General features: G+C 40.3%; 1 protein-coding gene across 3 annotated transcripts in view; it reads right to left on the bottom strand.

Moving 5' to 3' along the window:
- Positions 1-17,696, bottom strand: part of PTPRG (protein tyrosine phosphatase receptor type G) — a 410,991-nt gene that overhangs the window by 253,857 nt on the left and 139,438 nt on the right. Inside the window, exon 1 of one of the 3 annotated variants that reach the window (XM_080606412.1) lies at positions 1-17,696. This exon is cut by the window's right edge and continues 29,500 nt beyond it. The exons of the other annotated variants lie outside the window; for them this stretch is intronic. The gene's annotated coding sequence lies outside the window, so the exon portion shown is untranslated. 3 annotated transcript variants of the gene reach the window in all.

The raw sequence follows: 17,696 nt of genomic DNA on the forward strand, positions 1-17,696 counted from the left end.
CTTTTTAATTCTCAGAAGAGCCACATCCAAGTGGGTGTAGAGCCACCACTAATACCCCTTCTGCTCTGTCAACAGCCTTCTCAGACTACACTTTCAGACAGTTTGGTTGCTGTTGTAACCAGGATCTTATTAATACCACCTGAAAAGCTCTGGCCACAAAGCTGTCTCAGCTGAACGCACAGGTTTTGCTCGTTTCCCCTCTCCGAGCTTTTAAATGATCGCTTTCAAAATAAAAATAAATGAAAAATGAATAAACTTGATGAAGACAAGTATCTTCTGGTTAGTCTCACGCAACCTTTGTTACATTTAAAAAAGGCAACGACTGCAGAAAAACAAGTCTGAAGAACTTTCCTCTCAATCAGGCAGTCAAAAGCTTTCAAAAAGAAAAAAAAAGAATTAATTTGGTTAATTAAAAATTTATAGAACTCTTACATGTCACCGTTCTGTACAGTTGTTTCTCCTGCTGGGATACAATATCTATGTTTGAAAACCTTTACATAACTTCTGAATTTTTCCATTTAGCTCCAGTGAACTGATATAATCTATCCACATAGTCTTCTATGTCCCAGTGCACATACTTGTGGAGAACTGTGAAAGCTGCATGGGGATAGTTTTAAATTTTTATTTAATATTTCATCATGGCTTTGGTTGGTGTTTGCTTGTCCCCTCCAATCCCAGGTGTTGGCACATGGAAATTTTAACTTTTCAATTACCAGGAGATGTAATTTTCCGGCTTATTTTCCTCTGCAGCTGATATATTCTTTTCTAAATATATGCCAATAATTTTTCTATTCCCCATCCTTTCCCTAGGAAACTGATAGCCTTCTTGCATGGTAGTTTTAAAATAATAACATTTTATTTTTGCTACTAGGATAGACAGACAGATTGTAACATTCTTTTCTTCAAATGACTAATCTATGTTATTTGATAATTACCTAGTAAAATATAAGTAATTCTCCTATATCATTATGTGGATTTTCAAATAATTTATTTTGGTGGTTTTTTTCTAACGCGTCTGTCTTTGAAAAAAATTAAAGTAAAACATCTATGTGCTATCAAAACCATAAGCCAATAAAACTCATCTCTCCATCCATTCTCCAGTCTGCTGTAATTGAAGCACAGTTTCCCAGATTAATAGATGCAATATCACTATTTAATCCTCTCCTCAGTGACAGGGTATAATGATCTGATGAACATGCTACTTAATGGACTACCTCAAAGTATTCAAATACCATGGTGATGAACATAGGCTAGAAAACTACAGAAAATATACTAGAACAGAATAAGAATTAAGAAATAAATCTGCACATAAGGAACAAGATTTATTCAGAGACGTATGGGGCTTTTTCCTTCCCATAAGCTTTTCCAGTTTTAAGTCCTTTATTAATATTTTTCTTGTTCCCATAGCTTCACATGAATGCACTGGAATTGTATGAGGAATAATCTAAATTATCTTGCAGAGCGAGGTTGATGTCTCCCACAAATTAATATTAGCTCAGTAACTTGGCAGATTGTGTGTATAAATCACCAAAGATACATGGTGCCTCCCTGTTTCAGTATAAATATAATTTACCATGAATTTATTACTTATATTAAAATGCACCATCACACTGTAGCAATTATTTATTTGTTTTTAATTTCAATAGGGCAGAAATTAATTTGCCAGCTGTACAGGCTCCTTGAGCGATAGCTGGCCAGGGGGCTGCAGGAGCTCCTGGAAGACGTCTTCCTTCAGCCCACCCGAGCCCTGGTTCTAGGGCCTCTCCACTGGTGTACAGCTCCCAAACACAACGGGTGCCCAGCTTCTGCTCGAGCCACACTCACCGTCTTCAACCCGCAAATATCACAGCATCTGGGGGCTTATCAGATGAACAGAGAGCCATTAACGTCAGCACGAACCTGCATTTATACTGGAGCTTCACCAATGCAGAACAATGTTCAAGGACAACAATTTCATGTGCCACTTTCTTTTTTTTTTAAAAAAAAAAAAAAAGTTGTATACTGTTTCAAAAAATAATCGTTAGAATCAGCACATAGGTGTCCTAAACTATACCCGAGCTGCAGTATTCTTTTCAGGGTGGAAAGAATCGCTGCCTTGCTCAGCCCGGGGACACCTGACAAGGCAGGCATTGAGCACATCGAGGTTAGGGGCACGGACAGGTACCATGAGCTCTGATTCAGCCAAATGTAAGCACAACCAGTGTTCACGTGGAAGTAATCAGGCATCTGCTCAAATGTCTTTCCAGAGCTTTCTGGTTCCCTCAGACTTGCAAAGGTCTTCAGAGACACAAAGGTCACAGCGTTGGCCTCTATTTCGAGGACTCTTCATTCCCCGAGCAAAAGCAAACTGCTGATTTCTTGGGGAAAAAAAGGACTATGCTAGAAAACATCTCCTGCAAACTGTTAGTTTTGTACATTGTCAAATTACTAAATTTGCAGGCAATTAACACCTAGAAAACTATCTAAAGAAGCAAATTTAATAAACACAGAAAAACCACCACTGCTGGAAATGGGTATTTTGCAGGCAAAACTGCTACCTAAAAAGACTAAAAATGTTCTCTCAGGAACAAATGCTCTATGAAGTGGTAAGTTTTTCCTGGAGAACTGTTCTAACCCGAATCATTTTGATGCATTTTGGAACATAATATATACATGCAGGTCAAACTTAAAGAACGAGAGACCTCTTTGAAAAGCAGTGGTTTTGACAGAGACTTCGGGTCACATGAATTCCCAGCACGATGCTGTAGCCAGACACTGACAAATTCTTTGGAGATATAAGCAGCCAGCTATCATTTAGGATGAAAACAGTGTTTTGACTGTTCAACATATGTATGAGATTATTGCCAGGCTATTGTTACTATCCCACTACGCAAACCTTTTTTAAAAAGGAAATTGAAAAAGAAGACATTTCAGAAAAAGCAGCATTGCATTAATGAATTGGGGTCAAGAAAATACAGATTTCTTACAAAGCAGGTAGGACTTTGCCCCTGTTGCCTTCCAGGATCCTAATTATCTTCTAATTTCTATCCTAGACTTGATGAGTCATTTTTTGGTTTAACTCGATTCATCTAGGATCAATGCTAAGAACACAGGGCGGAGACAGCTGCAGCCTAGCAAAGACATCAAATCCAGTGGCTGGAATGTGAAGTTGTATCATTTAGGGGCAGAAACCAGCACTGACCTAGCAGAAGGGGAACGAACCACTGCAACATCACATACAAGGCTATCATGGAGCTATTGTCAAGTCAGTCTGCAGATAAAAAAACTGTGTTTATGCAAAGGACAAACGTCAGAAATGAATTCTTGGCTCAGAAATCACTGGGTAATGCCCATCCTACAAAGTGAATCAGACTGCGCAATGCTTCCAGTATCCCTAGAATTTATACTAACAGGAAGATCACAGAATCACGGCTCGGGTTGGAAGGGACCATAAAGAGCACCCTGTTCCCAACCCCTGCCGTGGGCAGGGATGCCACCCACCAGAGCAGGATCCCAGAGCCCCATCCTGCCTGGCCTTAAATGCTTCCAGGGATGGGGCATCCACAGCTTCTCCAGGCAGCCTGTGCCAGTAAATAGTAAGATTGTGCAGATACAGGCATCCAGCCCCTTGTGCAACAACCACATGGAACCATCTACTCAGGATTAACTAACCTGCCACCAAAAAAAAAGCTTTTTTTAAAAAAAAAAGCAACACAGCTTACGGCTTGGCATTCGTACCTATGTGGATCCTGACACCTATACCCAAGTCAAAAGTATGCTTAAGTCAAAATTATTTTATCTAAAGAAAAAACAAACAAAACAATGGCAACAACAAAGCAAACCAACAAACAAACAAACAAACAAACCAACAAACAAAAACACCCGCCATGGATATAAGATTGAAATTCTTGGAAGCACTGCAGAATTCTGATGTAAACCAAACCTCCAAAACATTGCTGTTCTAGAGAGGGAAACAGTGAATTACCAACATCCTTACATCTCAATCAAGTACCGAGTTAACTTTGTTTTTAATTACTGATGAGATTAAGACCATCAGGACTGATTTAATATACAAACAGTGCAGAATCCCTTCAGGTTTTGATTGTTCCTGTATAAAATTATAAAAGGACATACAAAATAAAGTCTTTACACCCAGACACTAATCAAAAACAGATGAGAGTTTATGTAATGAAAATCAAATCATTATAAACATTTTGTAAACCACAGCTCATAAGAAAAACTTTTTTTTCTTTTACACGTTCCCAATCAGCTCGTCAGTATACGCGCACACACTGCGCAGTGCAGGGCTCCTACCCAAGCGCTGCCGGCTGTCTTAGCTTCTGGTTCAGCCTCTATTTAACTAAAAGGAGATACCCATCAATTTCAGCAGACACTGTATCACTTCCCATGTGTCTTATCCTTACATACTTCACTTATAAAATATCCACCGCTTTCCCCCTGACAAGCTCAGAGGACTTCTCAGAGATAAGTGAGAATCCATTTTACTGATAGGAGAACCAAGACAGGGAGCAGGGAAGAGACTCGAGGTCCAGGTCCCAGCGCGGGAAGGAACCTTACCCCTACGGGCAACTGCGCCTCCACTGAAACAGGGCCGAGCACAGGGCACCAAAGCCTGGCCCTCGATCCATTGACTCAGGTTAAACACTCTTCTATTATACTTTTAAAATAGAAAAGCATGAGCAAAAAAAAATTATGTAAGGAGATTGGAAAAATATTTTCAAGTCATCGCTCTTAAAGTTGCCGGTTTAGAACAGTATATAGGTGATCTGTAATATGTATCACCAATGAATGAACAGGGATAACCTGTAACCTAAAGCATTCAAGTTAGAAACCTTCACTCAGTTCGCAACAGGACTATTCTGGTATGGCTACATCTTCATGGTACTTTCTCAACATAATCTTCACTTTTGAAAAAACATATATATATACTCACTGTTCCAGGAACTAAAAACCTAAAAAACAAAACCAACAACACACCAAAAAAGATAAAAACAACAAGGCTTTCTAACTACAGAGGTGACAAAAGGCAGCTATCTTATCATTAACCTCATCCTTTCCTACCTCGTAGAATGTATTTGAAGAATCAGCATTTTAGCCAAGTTTATTAATAGAATAAAAACATGCTTTGCAATTTGTTTTTTATTTTAGTAACTAAAACACATAATTATACTAATTTACTTGCAAAAATGGAAATCGTAGTGGTTTCCAAATCCTTTGCTTATTAAAAATACCATAATCACTTCACAGCTTTAGAGTCATTTTGTTATAAATAACTGTGTTTAATTTATTTGGTAGATATACAGGCAATGATAAACCGCTTAAATATAGCCATGGGTATAAGGTTATAAAAAGTTACTGTCAATAAAGTATCTGGAATATGATTCAATATGCAAAGTCATGCTATTTGCAAACAGACAGAGGGCAGAGATTAAGCTGTACAGGCAGCCTGGCATATAATTTATCAGTGATTCAACAGCAAATGCTTGATGTGGAATATGGGTGGAAATACAGGCAATTACTTCTTGTGTTCAGTGTCTACATGAAGGTGAAGTCAGAGCAATAGTGTTGTGTCCTATTGCAGAAACATAAGATGTGCTTTCATGAAAATGTTCAGAGACATCAAAATCGCTTTTTGCCAGCCCGTATATATTTGGTAAATTAAAATAATGATAACCCCAAGTTTTATTTCCAGTAACAGATGCAGCCTGAGGGCAACAGTACAAGTTGTTTTCCGTCTTACTACGGCATTTACCAGTCTCCGTGCTGATCTCCATCTGCTTGGCCCTTCCAGTAAGGCTCTCTTTAGGTTTTAATTTGTGCCTTTCAGTCAAGCTTCTCACAAGCCGGCAAACAGACAAAGAAAATCCCCCACACTACCACTGGTTCAGGACCTGAGCAGTCCCACCAGGCAGCCAGCGTGTGTGTCTGGATTAGATAACCCAGAGCTACGGGTTAATAAGGAGGCTCACGAGCCCAAGGACTTCACAAACAAGTGGTCCTAAATGGGAACTCACTCCCCAAGACGGAAAGGAGTTGGGAAGGGATACCTAGCTCCGTTCTGCATTGAATTAGCTGAGGTAATGTCTCAAAGCGTTCCCTAATTCTTCTGTGCCAGGCACACAGCCATCCTTCGGTGCATCCATTAGCAAAAAGCACATCCAGAACCCAGGCACCATCGCTCATGGAGAGACAACCTAAGGACTTGGGAACATGAGAAATGTCCCTTTGGGTCCGACCAACAGTCCATGACTCTGCACCTTTTTTATTTGTGAAACTTCAGCTTCTGAGCACTAGTTTTCACTGTGCCTCCTACAGGTTAAAATACCTGCTGCTTTTGCTACCTGAGCCACATTCACGGAAAGTTAACGTCTGCTCCTTTGGAAAGGGGGCTAGAACAGCACCCTATTCACACACGTAAATGAAAACGTCTAACATCAAGGCTAAAATTAAACCACTGACAAAAAGACAAGAAATATGTGCTGTCCATACAAAGGAAAAATATTATCACAGCCTACTAGAATCATACTTTTAATTGCAAGAAGTTTGAAAACACCTTATCAATACATAACAGATCACGTTATGGTAGCACATTTCATACAACTCATATTTCTCTTCTCATAAGAAGACGATTCTGTCACAAACCTCTTTTGATCAGAGAACAATGGCTTCAACAGAAACATCTTCCAGGGCTGTTTGTCCATATAATTAGAAAACTTAACTCAATTTTCAGTCAGCTGCATTTAGGAACAAAACTTGTGTCCCTGTTCTACTAGTTAATGCCTCAGATTATCTTTGCAAAAATACTCTGAGCAAAGGTTGTTAATATATTAACCCACTCTGCAATATGTTATGCAATTGGTAACCCCAATGGTTTGGGGTATGGCATGATACCATTCATCGAAATCAGATGTAGAGACCTAGAGATAATTGGGATTGATTACAGTACTCAACAAAATACGAACAAAGTATGGTCAAAGAGGAAAGAAAAAAAAAAGAGCTTTTTCTGACTAGGCTATGAAGGCAGGCAGGAGTGGAAAAAATATATTCTGGGTTGTGAAAGATCACATTTTTGTCTAAGAAGCATTTTCTGCTGCTACAATTGCACGACTCTCTCTGAGGTACAGCAGTATCATTTTGTACCTGTAACAGGGGTGCTATTTATTATATTTTATTGACTTGAATGTTATTTATTTTTACCCACACAGACTTTAAGCACAGCCAAGTCACTGCAGTGAGAAAAAAATATATATGTATATGCTGCTCCAGGTGGTTCTCCAGGGTAAAGAACAGGTAACATTTAAGCGTATCAGCCATGCTCAATGGCCAAAGGAAGGTATCAAACAATGCAAGAAAGAGCGGGCCAGGACAAACTCCTGCACGTGCTCTCTAATTTCAGTACCATTTTTAGAATAACTATCTACCCTATGATATCAACTAAAGGACTTATTCTACTGTACAGGAATTTAACTACATACACGGGTCTTTCAAATCTCTCTAGAACGGGCTAAGCTCAGTTTGACCTATGTTTGGTTAGGTCAAGAGAGTAACTTGTATGTCTTGAGCGTAAGGCAAGGATAATTATTTCTTATGAGCACTGTTTCTATCCAGATTCCCAAGAATCCGCACTTTTGTTAGACAAGCAATCAAAACCCACAGTTAAGCAGAACAGAGAATAAACCTGTCTCTAGCCAGCTTCAAACAGCTACAGAGCAACTCAGCGAGACCTGTCTATCACTGGGGGGAGTCCTTCCACACAGGTATAATCTTCCTTCTGTCAGTGTAAATTCTCAGATAGTAACACTTCAGCTAAACAGAAGAAAAAGGAGGATGTTCTGCATTATAAGAGACTTATGGCAGTTTAACTACAGCAGCATGATTAAGACCAGTAAACCTACATTCGTAATTTTGCTAGGCAGCTTCTGTCCCACTCCCATGCCCCAGGAGTAACACATGCTCGAAGGATGACCACAACCACGTGCAGAGTAACACAGTAACTAGTTACCAGGTTCCTTCAGCAAACCCAGACGCATCAGAAGTTTGTATTTTCAGGGACTGTTTAAGCAGAAACTTGAGCGAGGCACATAATCGGCATGAGGATTTCTTGAGTAAGTTGACAGAAGCTATCATCCCCTTCTCCCCCCTTATCTGGCTGCTGAACAGAGCATTTTCCTCATGGAGAGCCAAACACCAGTGACCTATTTCTGACTTAAGATACCAGAGATACTAGACACATTTCATCCACGCCATATCACATAGAACATAGTCCGAAATGACAGAGATTGGGAAAGGAAACATAACTTAGGTTTCTAATGCTGGAATCAGACCAATGAACTTACTCCAGATTTATAGCAGCATAACTACAAATGAAATTGGACCGTTATCTCTGGTTTTATAGCCAGAGAGTGGTGTAGCAGGTACAGGGCCAGCTGCCACAGACTGTATTTGTTAGGGAGGGCTTATTTCCCCTCATAAACCATATGAACCAATTTCACTAGTCAGAAAATAATTATATGGGTTTGCATACTTCAAAAGCCTGTGGAAAAAATGATACGTTTGCTGTCAATTTAGAATGTGAGTCTATTGTTTTACTTTGTTTTGCTCAGAGTATAAAGCCATTACATGACTAAAATTAAATAAAACGGTTTCCTTGAGAGCTGTTTAAAATATTCTAATGTATTTGTCTTACAGCTTCATTAATCCATTTCTAATTCATTCTGCAGGTTTCCTCAACAGCTGTGCCTGATGTAAACTACAAATCTGGATAAAATTAAAGCTGCTATACCATTAAATCACTTTATTTTCAAAGACTTAAACAAAATCTTCTGCTGTTTCAAATCATAGTTACAGGTTATTCTACCTATAAGCAAGAAAAAGTATCTTTTTTTTGTAAGGGAAGAACAAACAAGCCCGAATACTAGAGTTTAAGAGTGAATTTAATTTGGTACCAAGTACAGGAAGTACTCTGTCCTACTATTCCATTTTTAGGTGGAGATCAGTATTCATTTTTAAGCTTCCATGTGCAGCATTGCAACACAACTGGAACTACCACTTTATTTTTATTTATAGTGTTGTAGCAGCTATGACAACCTGTAGTTTCTCTTAAAAAACACTAGATTTCAAAGAAAAGTGAAAAGTAGCTGTAAGTAACATTGCTTATGGCAAAGATGCTTTAACTGTAACAAACACCTATTCTTCTTTCTGCTTAAGTAAATAATAATAATAATAATAATAATAATAATAATAATAATAAAGGAGCCTTAGTAATGTAACATCTTCTAAATAAAAGGAAATGTTGACTTTCAAGCATTGGTGGTTATTCCCAACGCTGCAGTACCCAGACTAGAAATCCACTTTGGGCTCACCATCCAATAGGGGTGCAAGTGCTCGAGTAATGAGTTCAGGTAGTTCATTATGAATTGTATCCCTGCACCCTTCAGGCTCTGCTGTAGTATTATTGTATGGCAGAGCTCCTTTCCGATTTAGGAAATGTTACACTAATTGAGTATGCAGGCACACGCTCTCCCCATCTCTGATTAATTAGCACCACTCTAGCTCTTCACATCAATCTTGTGAAAACCACTGTGACTGATCTTGTCTCACTTGGAGCTGAAAATTACTTTGCCAATAGCATAACATAATACTTCAGTATAAACAACAACAAAGACAGGGCTCTTTGGTGGCCCCATGATCGTTCCTTTTATGTTGCACATCTCTACGGTGCTTTTGAAGACAAAGGACAAGACTTTACAGACAAACGCAAGTCAGAAAAATTAAGATAGGATACTGAATGCCCTTTATTTTTACAGTGGTGTCTCTGATCAAAAGCAATGGCATTTTTTGCAATCCCTGTTTTGACAAGATCGCTTCAAAGGTTGCTACTGTCTCCCTCCCTTCTTTGGGAGGGAGTAAAGTCCCATTTAGAAAAGCATGCAGGAGCTTCAGGCATTCAAGAGTAACTCCTGGAGGATGACTGCTAATGCTTGACACAGCCAGACTACACAGCATGACCCAGAGCCACTCTGCTGTGTTTTCCTTTCTTAAACTTTGGGAAAAGACTTTCTTTCCCTTGCCCAGCAGCCATTTTGAACACACGCAAAGGAACAACATGAATTGCAAAATGTTTTTTCTCACATTGTCTTTTGCTACTGATGAGTCAAACGGTTGAGCCAAGAAATGTCAGCAAGATGGAGATGAAGGCTGATGATTTCAGGGCAGAAGTGAAGTTTTCAGGCAGAATTTCCCTGTTGGGCCAGGCTGCTTTTATCACGTGTATCGCAACTCCCAGGCTAGCCTAAGGCTGAGCAGCTTGGCTCCCAGCGTTCCCAGCTCCCAGCCCCATTGTTTTACACATTCAGCCTTCTCTCATCAGCCCAGATTTCACAGGCCATATTGTCTTGCTCTGAATTCACTTACTAGTTTTAACCCAGAATTTACTAAGCTCCTTAAGCTGTATGTTTCTGAACAAACCCGCAAGAAAGGTTTTGCAGCTAATACCAGCCTTTCTCTAATCTCTTCAGAGCAGTGCAGCCTTCCAGCTGAGTGTCCTTCTATTATATAGGCTTGTGCTCTAGGATATAAAATACAACAATTCAAAGGAGACGAGAACTACCCCAGTTCTTTCACCACCACATTTTAGCAGCACTAACAGGAGTTGCTGCATGGCTCCCTGCATGAGGAGACGTGAAGGTACAGTCGATCAGTGGGAGCAACAGCAGTCCTTGCTGGTTCACGAGCACCAGGTTATTTCTGCGCCTGCAAGCCCTCTCCCTCCCCTTGGTCCCGGTGGGAAGCAGCTCATGCAGCGGAGAGGACGTGCACTCTGCCTGCAGCGCTGCAAAAACAGAGCTCCCTCCCGAAGAGGTGGCCAGATCTCAGCAGCAAGGTTGTCGCTGTGATCCTATTTGTGCTTGTTTTGGCTGCCTCTCTTGCCAAGAAGTCGAAGGAAAAGTCCTACGTACCTTTTATGGTTGTAGAAACAGGGTGAGAAACAGATTTCCCATTAAGTTGACACTGAAAAGATTTTAAAACCAGCCATTACCAAAAGGTTTACAAAGGCTGAGATTTTAAAAGTGTCCTGAGGGAAGCAAAGAACCTCTCAGAAATTAATGGGAATTAAATGTCCAAAAGCCATGGGCAATTCTGAAAATCCTATCCAAGTATCTAATACTTCTATCTGCCAGAGACACTAACATTTAAAACAGAAGTGATTTTATCACTGGCTAAGAATCAGTTTAAGTAAAAGAATTATAAAATATTAAACCAATTAGTCTGTTTGACAACTTGACATTGATTCTTCCCAGATGATGAGAAGGCTGCAGTATGGCAGGAAATAGTACAGCCATGATATAAAATGAGAAGAAACTTCTAAGAAGTCTCTGAAATCTGTAGGTCAGAGCTCAGACCTGTGTGTGATGAAATTGGCATTTCTTCGTATTCGGCAAGTATAATGTAGGTATTTATTACCTAAGCATAAGATTTATGATCCCCTTAACTACTTGTTAACTTACTTGGACATGCTTAGGTTTTATAAATGGCGTGATAGCTAATCACTTTTCTGGTGCTTCTATCTTCTTTTCTGTCACCTAAAACAAAGGTCTTGTATTTGCAGTAAGGATCTTTTAAAGTAGCACATAATAACCTTTCTTACAGCCTTTTCTTATATAACCAGCTCCAGCAGATTACTCACCCAAGGAAGAGAAACTTGTTCAGCTTGTATAAAACCAAGCCACGCCAATTTGAGTGGTACAGGAAATTTAAATTTAAGCTTCATTTTACATGGGAGAAGAAAAACACAACACAACATTTCAGAGCTATATAAAAGGTCACATCGGTAAACAACAGGGACCCAGAGACACAACTGTTAAGTGTTCCCTATGCAATATAGCGCATAGCATTTCTAAAAGAAAAGGAAAAACGGTGACATTAAGAAACACATTTCCTGCTACTTCAAACGCTGTGGTTAAAATCAGCCTTGCTTCCTTATTTGACCTACGAAATTAAGCTATGTGCATTCCAACCCACACACGCACATTTCCATACAGTCGTGGTTTATACAAAAATGCCTCGTCTGCTGTTAGGAACGACTTGCCTACAATTGGTTTCATCGGGACCCGAAGCAGGATCATAACCAGCCCTGCCCGCCAATGAGAAAATGCCAAAGCAGCATTTTACCACAATTCCCCAGGCCTCTATTTTCGACTACTGTGACGTTATAACTAAGAAGATTCAATTAAACAGATTCTTTAGGCTTACTCATCCAGCATTTTATGAACCATCTCACCTCTTATCAGGCTAAACCAGATATTTATTATAACAATAAGGAGATTTCATACTAATGTTTCACATTCACTGAAGCCCAGAGATATTAAACAAGATCATTTACCGCTGTCTGCTGCCATTTAAAGAACTGCATTCAGAAAACGTGAGGTGTTCAAAGGTTAATTTGGATTAATGTCAATGGATTTTGCTTCCTTCTCCCAATCCTTGACTCTTATGCTTCCCCGAGGCCATGTAGGCCTTTTCAGCTCATGGGGAACAGAGCCCGGATACGCAGGGATGGAAACGACTCTGCCTTTGCTACACGCTGTACTGCTCTCCCGGCCCTGCCCAGCCAGGCCTTCCACACAGACTTTAAGCAGTGCCTGAATTTTCAAGATATTCAGGCGGAATGAAGCAGAGGAGACCTCTAGATTTCTCTATAAACCCTCAACCTGGATCCCCCCGCTGCTCCCTGTCACTGCGGGGCTCAGTCCAGGACCGCTTCCACACAACGCGCTCTGCTCCAAGGGGTTATATCCCAACCGTTGCTCTTCCTCTCCCTGCACTACAGGAGACTGAAGGGGGTTACTACAGCCTTCAGCACTGGTCATTGCTGTCATTGCCTTTTCCTTGCAGAGGGGAGCCACAGGGAAGCTTCTAGGCCAGTTTTTGAGGCCGCTGCTCCTGGAAGCCAGCTGACTGCTCTGCACAGAGCTCTGTGCCAAGGCTGGCCAGGCTACAGGCTGCAGCTCTTAAACTAGTGCTCAACCCACAGAAACAGCAAAGGGTTAAAAAACAAAACAAAACAAAAGTTTGGCCAGAAAACAAACAAACAAACAAACAAAAAAACCTACACCATGCAGCACACATCTGAGCAACCATCAGCAGATGCTAACACAGAGTGCAAGCAGGCAAGGACCAAGAAACACATGATGAAAAGAATTAAACTAAAATCGGACTCCAAATAAGGAATGAATATGAAACTATGCAAAATTTAATATGGAATTTCTTTGTTTCCTTGTCTTTGGAGAAAGGTGGACTAACAATATACAATGGGCCAGATAATGAAAAAGCCAGATGGCTGAATCTTGTGGAATTTGGGAAATGAGAAATGAGAGTGCACAGAATGAGTGTACAGAAAGGGAAAAGCAAAAGTATTTTAAACCATTCTGCAGTGGAAGACAGATTTTAACATATTAAAACCATATGCCGTTTCTTCCTAAAACAGTACCAATCACTGGGACCTTGAATTTAAATCATGCTACACAAGCTTTAAGTACTAGTTTGTCATCTACTGCTATAAAGTACCAAGTGTCCCTGCCCTAAGAAGACACTATGTCCATGCAAACCAGTGGCTATCTTTATTTTTATTTTCCTTTTCCTTTTCCTAAATCTTTTAATGTCACTGTTACTTTCTTCCTTTCAAACAAAAAAATCAATGCATAAGCATCCATACTATTGTTTGTCCCACTGTATCTTGCTTGTTAGCAAGGCTCCTGTTGGCACAGTGGTTATTTATGGGAAATAGCACATTCTTCCCTTTTTCCTCCAGCTGCTCAGCCACAGCACTGCAAACAGGCTGAAGGAAGGCTTTTATTCACCAAAGTCAGTTTCAGTTTAAAAATAAGCTGCATTTTACTACCAGAACACATAACCAGTTTACAATGGCAATTAAACACTGTATTTAATAACAAATAAACAGAAGTGTTTTCCTAAATTAGCAGTGGTAATTAAGTACGAGTTTCTTCCATGGGACATATTCTGGGTCAGGCTGCCTGTATGGAAGCACAAGATCATCACCATCATCATTTTACAGCTCCCAGAGCTCACTAGATTAATCACAACGGAGAGGTAACCAAGTGGCTCCCCCTGCTCGCTCTGCACCCCGCGGCACCACGCTATCCAAATCCTGCAGGTGCAGCAGCACAGAGCACCACCAACCGCAACGGGGAGGAGCGGTGCGAAAGGGGCAAAGCAAATTCCATCACGAACAAAGATCAAAAGCTGGTTTCATAAATGATGAGTGTAGCTGCGGAGAAGATCATGGGAGAAAGCCGGGGCAATACCCAGGATTTCTGTTTTGCAGGGAGAACTGCTACACAGCAGGGTGCAGGAAAGGATGCGTTTGTCTGCCCAGTGCATAAATTGCTTTGGTGGCTCCTGAAGTGCTTAAACCACGGAAGTGTCCTCAGACAGCAATGCAAATTACACCAGTATGCGAGCACTGTCCCACTGTGACGACTGCAAAAGAAATTCATGTTCAAGCCCTTTTCCTGAGCTAGTGAGCAGTGAAACAAGCCTCACTTTTGCAGGGAATGGAAAGCAGAAAGCAGGCATTTAAGTCACTTATCTGGCTAAGAGGGTAATTCCATAGTACAGAAAAACGTAACGTGGATGTGGTAGCAAAATTGCATGGCATTAATATTATCAGTATAGTGTGACCTACACACCTCCATCAGCACTGGGCTTCCATGGGTTTGGTGCTCGAAAAGCACACAGAAGGTAAACTCTGGTACAAAAGCAAACTCTGCAGAAGGAAGTGCAAGCGTGATGCACTCTGTAAGGTATTACAGCTTTATTTAGTGGTGTTTGTCTTTTAGAAGGCAAGAAATGAATGCTGACTTCATGAAGTATCTAAAAAACAAAGCAAAAACAGATTCTCTGTTCCAAAGCCTTTCCCTTCCCTATTTAGAAAGTCTCTTCTCCCTCTTGCAGAAATGCCATAGTATAAATCTAGGGGAGCAAGACACGTCTCACGGTCCAGGAAAGAGCTCAGCCAGCACAGCGGCTCAACCACCATGTATTCCAAGCCCATTATTTTTCATTCTTAACTTAACCATCAAATACTTTCCAATGCCAGAGAGCATTTACTGCCAGAGAGCTATTTTCTGCTTTGCACTCATCGTTCAAATAAACAAGAGAGGAGGAAAAGAAAAGAAGAAATAAAGAGGTTAGCATAAGGTTCTGGAACTTCAGAAACCAGCAAGAAAATGATGGGCTATTTCTTCAAACATGCTTATCTAAAAATCATAACACATTTTAGTGGTTGGTGGGGTTTTTCTTGTTGTTGTTGTTGTCTGGTTGGTTTTGTTTGTTTGAGTTTGTTTGGTTTGCAATTAACAGAAAGCAGGGACTCTCCTTGATGAGCCGCCCATGGAATATAATGAACCAAGAACACACTGGAGGCAAAGCTCAAAAGATTACACTCCGCTTCCCCTGGAACTGGTTCTCAGTAAGTCTTGGCCCCCAGTTAGATTCAGCTAACAGCCTCTTTAATAAAACTACAATTTCTCCCAACTCTGCAATCCTGAAGACCTTCAATAACAGCACTTTTCTCTTCAAATCATTCAGTACATGTCCTCCAATCCTGACCTCACACTTCATCATCAAGGGCATCCACTTTGAATAAAATTGCTAGTCTAAACTTGGCAGATAGTAGGGATTTGGCTCCAGTACTCAATCATGCTATTCTACTGTATGGGCCGAGAAAAAAGGCATAGCAAAATTATTTATTATCTATTGAACAAAGAGGGAAGTTTCAGTCTTGGCTCCTGTCTAGTCACCTGCAGTCCTCAACTCCCAGAACAGCAAGAAGAAACACAAGGTCCTCCGAGCACATACAGTATCAGTTGAATATCAGCCCACATCAGTGTGCATTACATGTTCTTAGGTTACTTTGGTTCCTCAGATGCAGACACAAAATTAAAAGATTCAGTAGAAAGTTCAAAATTTTTTGCACACCACAATTGTGAATAATTGTTTCTTTAATTCCATCACTTCTTTCCCTTAGAGCCCCTAATATCGTCCCTATCTGAAGATCTTACCTTCTTTCTAACCAATGGTTAAACCCATTACTCTCAACGCTGAGTAAACACTAGATCTACTCCCAAACCTTTTTCTTAGGAATGTTGCTTTTACGTAAGGAGTTGGTTGTCTTAGCCATTCATTGTCCCAAAAAAACGTGAAGTTCAAATACCATATGCTCAATAACAAACTTCACGTTAGACAATGAACTAAACTCATTCATCTAAAAAAATGGTAAAAGTGTAAAACAACTTACAAATTACTATCATAATCTCAAATCATTAATTGTGGGTAGTAACAGGAATGTTATCTATTTTCATCCTGAAGAAATTTAGAAGCCATGGTTTCCTGTTATAGGGTGGTGTCCAAAACTGCTCAATAGAGGTCTGCAAAAGTAATCTTTCTAGTTCTGTTTGAAAAGAAACACTTGGAGCTTTTCCCATTAAAAAAGGAAACAGGCTTGTCTAAAGTGCAAAATCTTTATATTCTTCAAAGAATACAAACAACTAAACAACTTCAACCTTTCTGGGGGGAGTCAGGGAAGAGAAGGGAAGTGCTCGTGAGATGACTGGGTTTTTATCTTGATGCCATAAGTAGACTTAAATATGCAGTCTGACTAATATTTGTTTAACTCAGAGCTTCACTAAAGTAATTAGTTTAATATACAGCACATTTAGATGGCAGAACAGCAGGAATGTTCTGTTTTAAATACAACAATGAAATGAAACTTTCCCAAATAACTCCTAATCTTTAAAGATAAAACTGCTATTTAGGTTCACAGTAGCAGAATACAAAATGGTTTCCTGAGATATTCTGGATGGTAACTACATGTTATAAAGGAGCTGCTAGACAAGAGCCATTTTTTATTTTAAATTACCCCAGCCAGTCACCTCTCTGCATTCCGAGGTTTCTTGTGTTGCTATTTGTTTTCATTTTAAACGCTGTAGGTAGTTTTCATCACTCTGATGCTGCTCTTCAGAAAGAACAACGCTGCCACCCAGAATGGAAGACAGCCCCAAGCCGGAGAAGCAGCCACCACCCCTATGGTCCTCGAGGAACCTGCTGCTCAAGCACAGAAGGATTGGTCCATGTACGTAGGTGTCTGAGAAGGGACGAAATGCCTTAAAGAACCTTCCCAATGGGGACGGGGACAGAATTGTAGGATTTCACCTCTAAGTACAAGCTCTAGATTTGCAAAGCATCCAAGTTCACAGTTTCTGCGCACAGGCTGAAAAGGTTTTGCCTTTCACAAAAGCACGTATACCTAAGGGCTATGTGGTGCAAGATGAGATTCACAACGCACTTCAGGTTTCTCATGAACTGTCCTCTCCCAGTTCATGCTTCCCTCTACATGAAGAAAGAAAAAAGTACACATTTTCTGCTAGTCACCATCTCACCCAAGGGACAAAGGAAACCCCAACACATTCATAGCACTGAATAGAGAGACCAGGTCTTTTGCAATTAAACAAACAAAAAGAAAGGAAAAAAAAAAAGAGACAAATCTCAGGAGAAGGAGACTACCTCTGTAGGGTGTAAAATGACTAAAAGAAAAGCTAATGAGTGCCCAGGAAGAGGGCCAGCCATAGCTGAGAAGTATAATCTGGAACTTGGAATCAGGGGTACTTTTACTGCCA

The sequence above is a fragment of the Anser brachyrhynchus genome (assembly GCF_964034855.1).
Source record: "Anser brachyrhynchus genome assembly, chromosome: 10".
In the NCBI taxonomy this organism is placed as follows: Eukaryota; Metazoa; Chordata; class Aves; order Anseriformes; family Anatidae; genus Anser; species Anser brachyrhynchus.